An 8,719-nucleotide genomic window follows, 5' to 3' on the forward strand; every position below is an offset into this window, starting at 1 on the left:
CCCCCCAAGTTATGAACAGAAAAGGATTGCTCAGAGTACATATGGATCAGGTTGTGCCTATTCATGGCCACCTATGCCAGGACACTCATACGGAACTTTTTAGCTTCCTCATAAGTCATTTTCTAGCGGAGTAACGTTGCTGCATAGGTCGGCATACTCTTTCACCAGTACAGCAACTCATGCTCACTTCACAATAATTTCACTGTTGTGACATAGAGTATTAGTGAGTGATGACAGGTGTCAGTGGGTGCGAGTCTGAACGGTAGTGTGCGTTGGCGAGTTTGAGTGGACATGAATGTGGACAGGAATGAGTGCCTTGATGTCTGTATGAACAAGTGTCAGCAACGGTGACTGAGCGAGTATGAACATGAGTACCCGCCGTGGTTGCTCAGTGGCTATGGTGTTAGGCTGCTAAGCACGAGGTCGCGGGATCGAATCCCGGCCACGGCGGCCGCATTTCGATGGGGGCGAAATGCGAAAACACCCATGTACTTAGATTTAGGTGCACGTTAAAGAACCCCAGGTGGTCGAAATTTCCGGAGTCCTCCACTACGGCGTGCCTCATAATCAGAAAGTGGTTTTGGCACGTAAAACCCCATAATTTAATTTTTTTTAAATTATGAACATGAGTGACTGTTGGTGAGTGTGAGTGGATGTAGTAGAAGAATAGCATTGTGGTGAGTTGGTCTAAGTTGGCCAGTTGGTCAAACTGGTGAGTGCTTCGTGCAGCAAAAATGATGCCCTGGACGTGAGCAAGTGTGAGCGGAAGTGAGCATGAATGCAAGTGTGTTAGTAAGTATGAGGGGGTGTGAGTAAGAATGCGAGTGCACGTGAGTGAGCGAGTATATAGCCTGCAAAAATATGGAAGAGTCGGTGCGAAGGAGTGTCAGCTTATTTTGCCGACCTATGCATTCTTGAGACCATAGTCTCTGCGGCTTACCACAAAAAGCTCCGACATCTTTTAATCAGGCACTTTTCTTTTTATAATGCAGTGCAATTCAGTTTTTCTAGATTTGCACTTACCAGAATTTTTTCTTTGTTTGCTGGCATGATTCTCAGTATTATTCCCTTGTTCTGACTGCTTTGTGTTGGTTTGTTGACTTATGACAAGTAAATTTTCTTTTTCTTTGGGAGTCGGGAGGGGGGTGAATGTTGGCTGTAATATGCTATGCATTAAATAGTACTTTCTTGTGGACTAGCTGGTTCATACTTGAATTATTAACGTGCTGCGCAGGATGTACAAGGAAAAGGAAAGAGCACAGGACTGTGCAAAGCCCAGCTACGATAGCCAGCAAGAAACGTGGTGATCTGTGACAACAGAAAAAGGTCGGCCGAACAGGCGGGGGAGGAAGTGTGTCATGCCCCTGTACTTTATATTGGTAACAATTTTTCTCTTTCATTCTTTCGGTAGTTGAGCTGTCGTGTCCCCTTTTCCTTTTCTTGTGCTTCTTGCACAGCATGTTAATAATTCAACTATGCATGAAGCCTGCATACTTTCGTCTTTTATTTCATGTTATTCTTAATATAGTTTCTGTCTCACTGAAAGCACTTGTTTGTAATATGTTTAAACAAACTTTATTTACACCTGTTGCTAGCCTCACATATGCTGTATGTTAAAGCGTCCTTACTTTTTCTATGTAGCGTCTCATATTTAGTGCTATCATGCCTAATTTTTATATGTTGGTCATCTGCATTACTCTGCATCCCTTCGTTATGCAATGCCTTTTGGGGTATGCAAGGTATTTGAAGAAATAAATCTGTCACGTACAACAAGGCTTGAGTTGACGTTTCTTAGTGGATATTTAGATTGCTGTTCAGGTCAGATGTTTTCTGAGCCTTTCTTTGTAAACCCGGATCATACCATCATGCAATCACCAGATATCTCAGTCTCCTCAAATGTTCTGGAGGAGTGTCTCTACGAGTGTGAAGGCATTGTGTCACTCCGTCACTTTCTGTGGTACCATAATTTCTTTGAACTGACCTACAACGAACAAACATAATTTATTTGAATTGACCTTCAACAAACACTTAGCACGAAGTGTGAAATGTCTCTGAAACTGTCACTTTCGCAGTTGTTTCATTACATACTGCCTGTGAATGCACAAAATATGTAGTCGCGTCAGCGGAGAAAGGTGCACAGGAATTCTGACTTGCCCGACAATGCTGCCCATCTAATGCCGTGGCAACTCTCCGCTGCACATAACTAGCAAAGAATTCAATACATAATACAGCATTCTACACACCGACACCTGACATGCGTTATGATGACGACACGTTTTGTAGTGAAATGGGCGCTGTTCTTTTCCATGTGTACCTCATTTTCACATCTTACCTTGTCTACAACTCCAGCGCCATTATTTAGTGCTAACAGAGAAGAACCATTACAAAGGCATGCAGGAGAGGGGAGGCAAGTGGAGGGAAAATGTGCAGTAGAAGGCTCTGTGCATCCTCTCACCGAGATCTTACATGGATGTGCTGAGGGCATCAGATAAACAAGCTGGCACTCTTGCCTGTCATGCTGCGTAGCTTCGTTTATTTGTGCCACTGTTCATCACTTTTTTCCAAGTGTAGCCAGGCAAGAACTTGACAGAAACAGGATGGCTATGCACTTGGCTGAATGAAAGCCATGGCCCTGAAGTCAGTGGCTTTAGTTTCATTGAGCAATTTAAATGCTGCATGTCAAAAGAGTCCTCTTAGGAAGTTTGGAATTAAATATAGTCTATTCGATGTCCAATGGCACTATACCACCATGAAGCACTGCTTAGCATGCATACTGACCAGCCACATTAATGTGTGGTTTCTGAGGAAAAACACGTCTTCCTCCTTGCATGTGCCTTAGGCCTTCTGGAAAAGAGCCCATATTTTGATGATGCAAGTATCTGGCTTTCTTGCACAAATCTCAGGGTACGTCCAAACATGTTTTTGCCATGCTGAATTTCTGCGTGGTACAGTAAAGGCTTTGAAGATAGTCAATTTGCTCTGCTTGCAGACAATGAGGCACAAGGCTTTAATTTCGAAATTTCAGTGATGAGCTTTGTTTTGCAAAATGGTAGCTACCTTGAGTGTCAGCACGAATGTCGCCTACGGGTGTTAAACATGGCCAACCCAGACAGTAGAGAACAATCACTTGGCACTGGTGATACTTGCAGGAGGAGAGACTAGTATTTGCAGAAATTAATTGATAGAAAGGGAGACCTCGCATGTCAGACTTGAGTGCTTCAATGGCAGTAGTAGAAACTTCCCAGTCTACCCTGTTTCATTTCTCTCATGATGACCATGGTTCAGCTTGCAGTGATAAACAGTGGTAGAACAAACAATGCCACTGGAGTCAATGTTTCAACAAGGGGACTTGTCTTTGGCTTGTATTGGTGGAGTGACATGCCCTGTCAAAGGCAAGACCCCTTGTGAAAACAGTGGCTTCAGCAACATTGTTTGTTCTACCACTGTTCATCACTGCAAGCCTCCATCTTTTCGTGATCTTCTTTTTCGTTTGCAGTTCAGCCTGAGTTCATTTTATTATTGCGACACTTTTATTATTGTGATGCTGGTTCCCATGAACTTGCATATTGCTCAGCAGTAGTTGTCACAGGCTTTGCATTGTCCTCATTTGTGGCAAAGCGAGAGTGCACAGAAAGGAATAGTTTGTAGGAACTTGTGCTTTTAGTGCAAATTTTGTTTTTATCTGCTTAGCACCTAACTGCACAATTGAGCATACACTGATAACCTGTAGTAACTTCCTGCATCTAACGTTGGGAAGTTGAATCTGCGTGTTTGCCTCTTATTTATATTTGGAGCTGCACTTCAGGTTCCAGTTCATCTACCAGATAGGTGGCTTGCTTGTAGAACTGCGAAATTAGTTCTTAGGCGTCCACTCTTTTGTCGGCAGGAAAGGTGCATGTATGCCAACACCCTTCTAGCCCTTGTGGACGTCAGTGCACTACTTCTGAAAGAGGTGCCTCTAAAGAATGAGTAAGCACCACCAAGTCTGCCAAGCAAACAATTGCTACCAGGAACTTGCCATCACTGAATGTAGCACAAGGTGCCTTTGCTTTCGCAGAGCTCTGTATCTCTCTTTGGTTGGCAATAATACAGAGCGTTTCACAAACTGCAAAGTAACATTGAAACCGGATAATGTTGTCATGCCACTCAACCCACCTAGTCTCGCAAAGGCTCCTAAGTTAACCAGCAAGAATGCTCTACTGGTGCATCTTTGGCACTACTTCATTTTGGTGAGGCAGTGAAGAAAGAAATCACCTCTTTCTTAATGCTAACAGCATTTGTGACAGCTTGAAGTCTTGGGGGCTTCGCCAAAGACAAGTTGAGCGTATGGGTGAAGCAGAGCCACTGTACCACACTTCGCACGTAGCGCTTGATTTCAGATGCTGCACCAAACAGATCGGATATCATAATGTTACATTACAGCCATCACTAGTTATGCCGATAAGACCTGAAGCCTTCAGTGTTATGCGCAACCCGTTCTCCAAGTACAGCCCCTGTCAAGATGATCTCACTGACACTTATAATGATGCCAGGCATCACCACTACTGTGGTCCATAAGCTGTGCAGCCTTCTTGTACCACATTACATTACTGTGGACATATTGCAAGCCCAGTCTTAGCTGCATTAGTGAACTGCATTTCACTGAATGTAACATTGTAATGCTTAAAAAAAATGATGCTGCACGGATTGCACACAAGGGCACGAGAGGGTGGCGACACTGACAAGCGCAACACTAATAAACGTAAAACGGACAAGCGTGCATGACCCCCCGTGTTACCGTCTCTTGCCCTTGTCTGTGTTTTGTGCAGCATCTATTTCCTGAGCATTATGAGCCAACTAGCCCCAAGTTTTATTGCAACACTGTAAATTCCAGATTCTTGAACGTGTTGTACGAGCCTACCATGAACTCTGTCCCCACAGCCTCTTGTCAATTTATCGTGCTATAGGTCAATTGTTTTTCTAGTGTATATTTTGTTTTAGCTGATGTGGTAGCAAGATTTTTCTGAGGTTCTGTAGCTACACTGGAGTCCCGAATGCCCAAGGGTTCCCAAAAAATTGCCCTCACACAAGGTTAATAAGGCTCCTTTTATGCAATCCAGACGCATTCAATTCTCTGTCAGTGAACCAGTATGCCTTGGCATCCTGGAAAAATTATGAATTTTATGTCAGGTTCCAGGTGGCTTCAGTTGTCATTGTGAAGTCGTCAAGCAGAGATTTGATTGAAATATCTTTTTTTACATGCACTTGCACAAGCAAGAATGTTCTTTTCAGTTTTAACTGCTGCTTTCTTGCGGTCCATCTTAACCCTGTAGCCTCGCTATTTTTTTTAGAGGCTTTGTCACGGGTTTCTGCAGCTGAACGTCTTCTAGAAGCTTCCTACGATGCTACAGCATACAGTATTTTCAATACAGAACATTTTCAGAGTTTGACAAGACAAGCCACATAAGTTTATCTGGATGTGAGGGGCACACATATTTTTCGAAGACAGAGTGAGGCAAGCTTGTCGCTGCATTTACGACTGCTAGTTTGCAACCACCTTTATGTTTGTACCAGTACTCAGAGCTACAAACTGAGCCATGTACAGCGTGCTGTTGCCAGAATTCTATGCATGATGTGTGCATTTGGTGAGTGAAAGCAGCGACGGGGCCAGAGGAGGTTGTGTTGCAAAAGCAGGTTGGCTGACGTCATGCTCGTTCCCAAGTTTTTTTGCTCCATGTTTTAAGTCCATGCCAATTCCAAAGCTGAGAGCAATGGCGGGCGTAGCATGGCGAGCATTCTTCTGCACGGGCCTGGCGGCACAGCTAAGATCGCTAGCACAACTTTGAGCTCTGTAGGAATAATGAAAACGGAAGTCACGAGGGCAAGGCAAATAAGTTCTAGTAAATAACGTAGTTCGTGCAGAAGCAGCATTTGATTCCTGAAGGTTTTTTTTTTTGTGTGTGTGCAAAGTGCATGTATTTAAAATTTTAAATGTCTCTTTCATGCAGGAACTGGACAAGAACATTTCCGTGATGCCCCAACTTTAGTGAGATGTACAGTGGCTAATCAAGGATAGGCCGGGCCAAGCATGACAAGATAGCTTAGGCTAAGTGTGTGGGCATTGACATCAGCCTTTTGTTGTGCCAGCCACTGGCCAATGTTTTACCTCGCATGGCCCGACATAAATTCTTGTATGGATCCGATACATTAGCACACCCAGGATTATTGTCTGGGCGTGGGGTAAAATTTGGCAAGACATAATAACATATACGTAAGAAATAACATTTCAATTTACAGATAGTTATGGGGGAGGGCTGTGAACCCAGGGCGATTTTGGGAAGACTGACAAACTTTTTTTAAAAACACCTCCATAGCAGATAGCACAATTTTGCATCTCGCTGAGGTAGATAGTGCAATTTGATTACTCGCAGAGGTAGACATTATTTTCATGAATAACTGAAATGCATAATCGAAAAGGACAAGTTTATTCATTTAAATACCTTATAAGCACCAAAAGGAATTGCATAATGGAGGGATACACAGGAATGCAGTTTACTAACACGAAAAAAATAAAAGTAATGGCACTAACGATGATGCACCATGTTAGAAAAAAAGAAGGAAGTAGCATACTACATATGCGAGAGGCTAGCAGAAGGTATAAAAGAATATTTCATCTTTATAAGTACTGAAAGAAAAATTATTTTTAGGGAAAAATTATTATAAAAGAAAAGAAAGAACGCATCCATGCTTTACAGATAGCTCTAACAGCCCACAATTCCCTATCCCTCTCCTAAAAACGTGTTAAAAAATATTTTACAAAAGGACATAGGGCATCGAAAGCAACAGTACTGTCTTGGAAACAAGGAAACAAATTACAAATGCAGGTAATGGCACGCTGGGGGAACTCAATTAAATGATGTAAAAAACATGAATTATTAAAGGACGTTGCAAATTTGCATGACTGGCCTTGGATGTTGTATCTCAAGGAGACCATTCCCCAGGTCAATGGCTCTTGGGGAAGCCGAGTGTCCTGCCCTCCTCTCCCACCCCTTCGTTAGTTGAATGCCATGTTCACTCAACATAGATGATGCTCAGTTCAATGTGGTGTTCTGACTCATGCTTTTCTATGAGATGCTTCCTCGTTGATGCGTACGAGCACTTGCTGCACTTGAACGGCTTCACGCCAGTATGAACCGACATGTGAGCCTTGAAATGATCCTCATTCTACGTCGAAAATGTCCCCGGACAAACGTCACACTTGAAGCGCTTCTGTTGGTGGGTTCGCATGTGTTTCTTGTGATTACTTAGCCATCTTGTGGTATACTGACACACATCACAGCGAAACCAACAAGCGCCTTTTCTGTTGACTTTTTTTCCTCGAGGCTTAGTTTTCCTAACAGGCACAAGGGGTCCTTCCTTAATTTCCAGACATAAGAAGTCCTCAACTGACACTTCCTGAGGTACTCCCATTTCTCCAGGCTCGCCTTCCTGAACAAATGCTTCGAGTGTGTTCTTCTTGGCTGTGCAAAAGTATTCTGCTTTCCCCGTGACTTGCAGCTCGTCCATGAACTGTTCCCGTTCATCTGGTGTTGGCCTCGGATATGCAGACGTCCCGCAGTCATCAGCATTCTGCAACATAACTGCAGAGAGCAATACATATGAATAGATGCAGCCCTTCCAACACAGTGAAAAATACTACTAAACAACACAAAACTTTCAATTCTGGCACTCACACACTATACAGAAAACAATAACAATACTACAGACTTCAGGGAAACAATAAACGAAAAATAATTGAACAACGTAAGCAAAATACAGAAGCAAAAATGTCAGGAAGCAACGGATCAAGACAAACTCGTGCGTATACATATTCAAGCTAGCAAGGCCAACCGTCCTTACTTTAGGAGAACAGTTCAGACTTTACCCAGGTGGGACAGCGAAATGTCTTGACTTTTGCATTGTTTCTCTGGCTGAATAAAAATGAATAAGCCAAATTTTCATTAACAGTCGACAGCACAGATGCACATTCTACGGTTGCATTACAATAAACTTAAAGGCAGTTTCGTTTTCGTCGTGATTTGAGTACTGTTGTATGCCCCAACTGTTCACATTACCTCTGCCTGTGTTCGTTGCCTTGTTGGCGAAAACTATGAATCTTTGTCGCACTTACAGACTGCCGGCTCTTGGCACCGACTGACAGGGTCAATTGTCGCTAGCTGCCTCTCTCCCCTCTCCTACCCCGCAGTATCGACTTCGTTTCACTCGAGAATTGGCAACCCAACACAAATGCAAATTATACCAATATTTGAAAGAAAAAAAAATTAGGTTACAGAAGGATGCTACACCTATCTTCATGCGTTCATTTCATGCTGAAACCTGATAATAATTCGAGGATAAAATTTTGCAAGATAGGGTTTTGGCAATTTCATTTCGTTCAGAACGTTGTGAAAAATTCATGAGCAACGAATTTTGCATCAGAGCAAATACTCAAAGTTTAGTTGTGTAGTAACACAAATCATTTACAGGTCCAATTTTTCATGGCTCAGAGGACCCCCCCCCCCATTTCACAGAATCTTAATTACAGCATTGCATAGCCACTTTTACTGGCATCCCCAACAATATCGAGCATCATAAATTTAATGCTGTATCATATACCGAATGTCTCTGTGATGATTTCATAGCAGCGACAGACATCAAAGCGAGCAATAGTCAGCAATGTAAGTATTGTAGCCACTTTACT

At 42.9% G+C, this 8,719-nt stretch overlaps 1 long non-coding RNA gene across 1 annotated transcript; it reads left to right on the forward strand.

Annotated features, from left to right (window-relative positions):
• The first annotated feature begins 886 nt into the window (after positions 1 to 886).
• Positions 887 to 6,937, forward strand: LOC140214266 (uncharacterized). The gene is made up of 2 exons (XR_011891242.1): positions 887 to 1,379; positions 5,988 to 6,937. It is a non-coding gene; the product is annotated as an uncharacterized lncRNA (long non-coding RNA).
• The last annotated feature ends 1,782 nt before the right edge of the window (positions 6,938 to 8,719 follow it).

Source organism: Dermacentor andersoni, chromosome 11 (genome assembly GCF_023375885.2).
Source record: "Dermacentor andersoni chromosome 11, qqDerAnde1_hic_scaffold, whole genome shotgun sequence".
NCBI lineage: Eukaryota > Metazoa > Arthropoda > Arachnida > Ixodida > Ixodidae > Dermacentor > Dermacentor andersoni.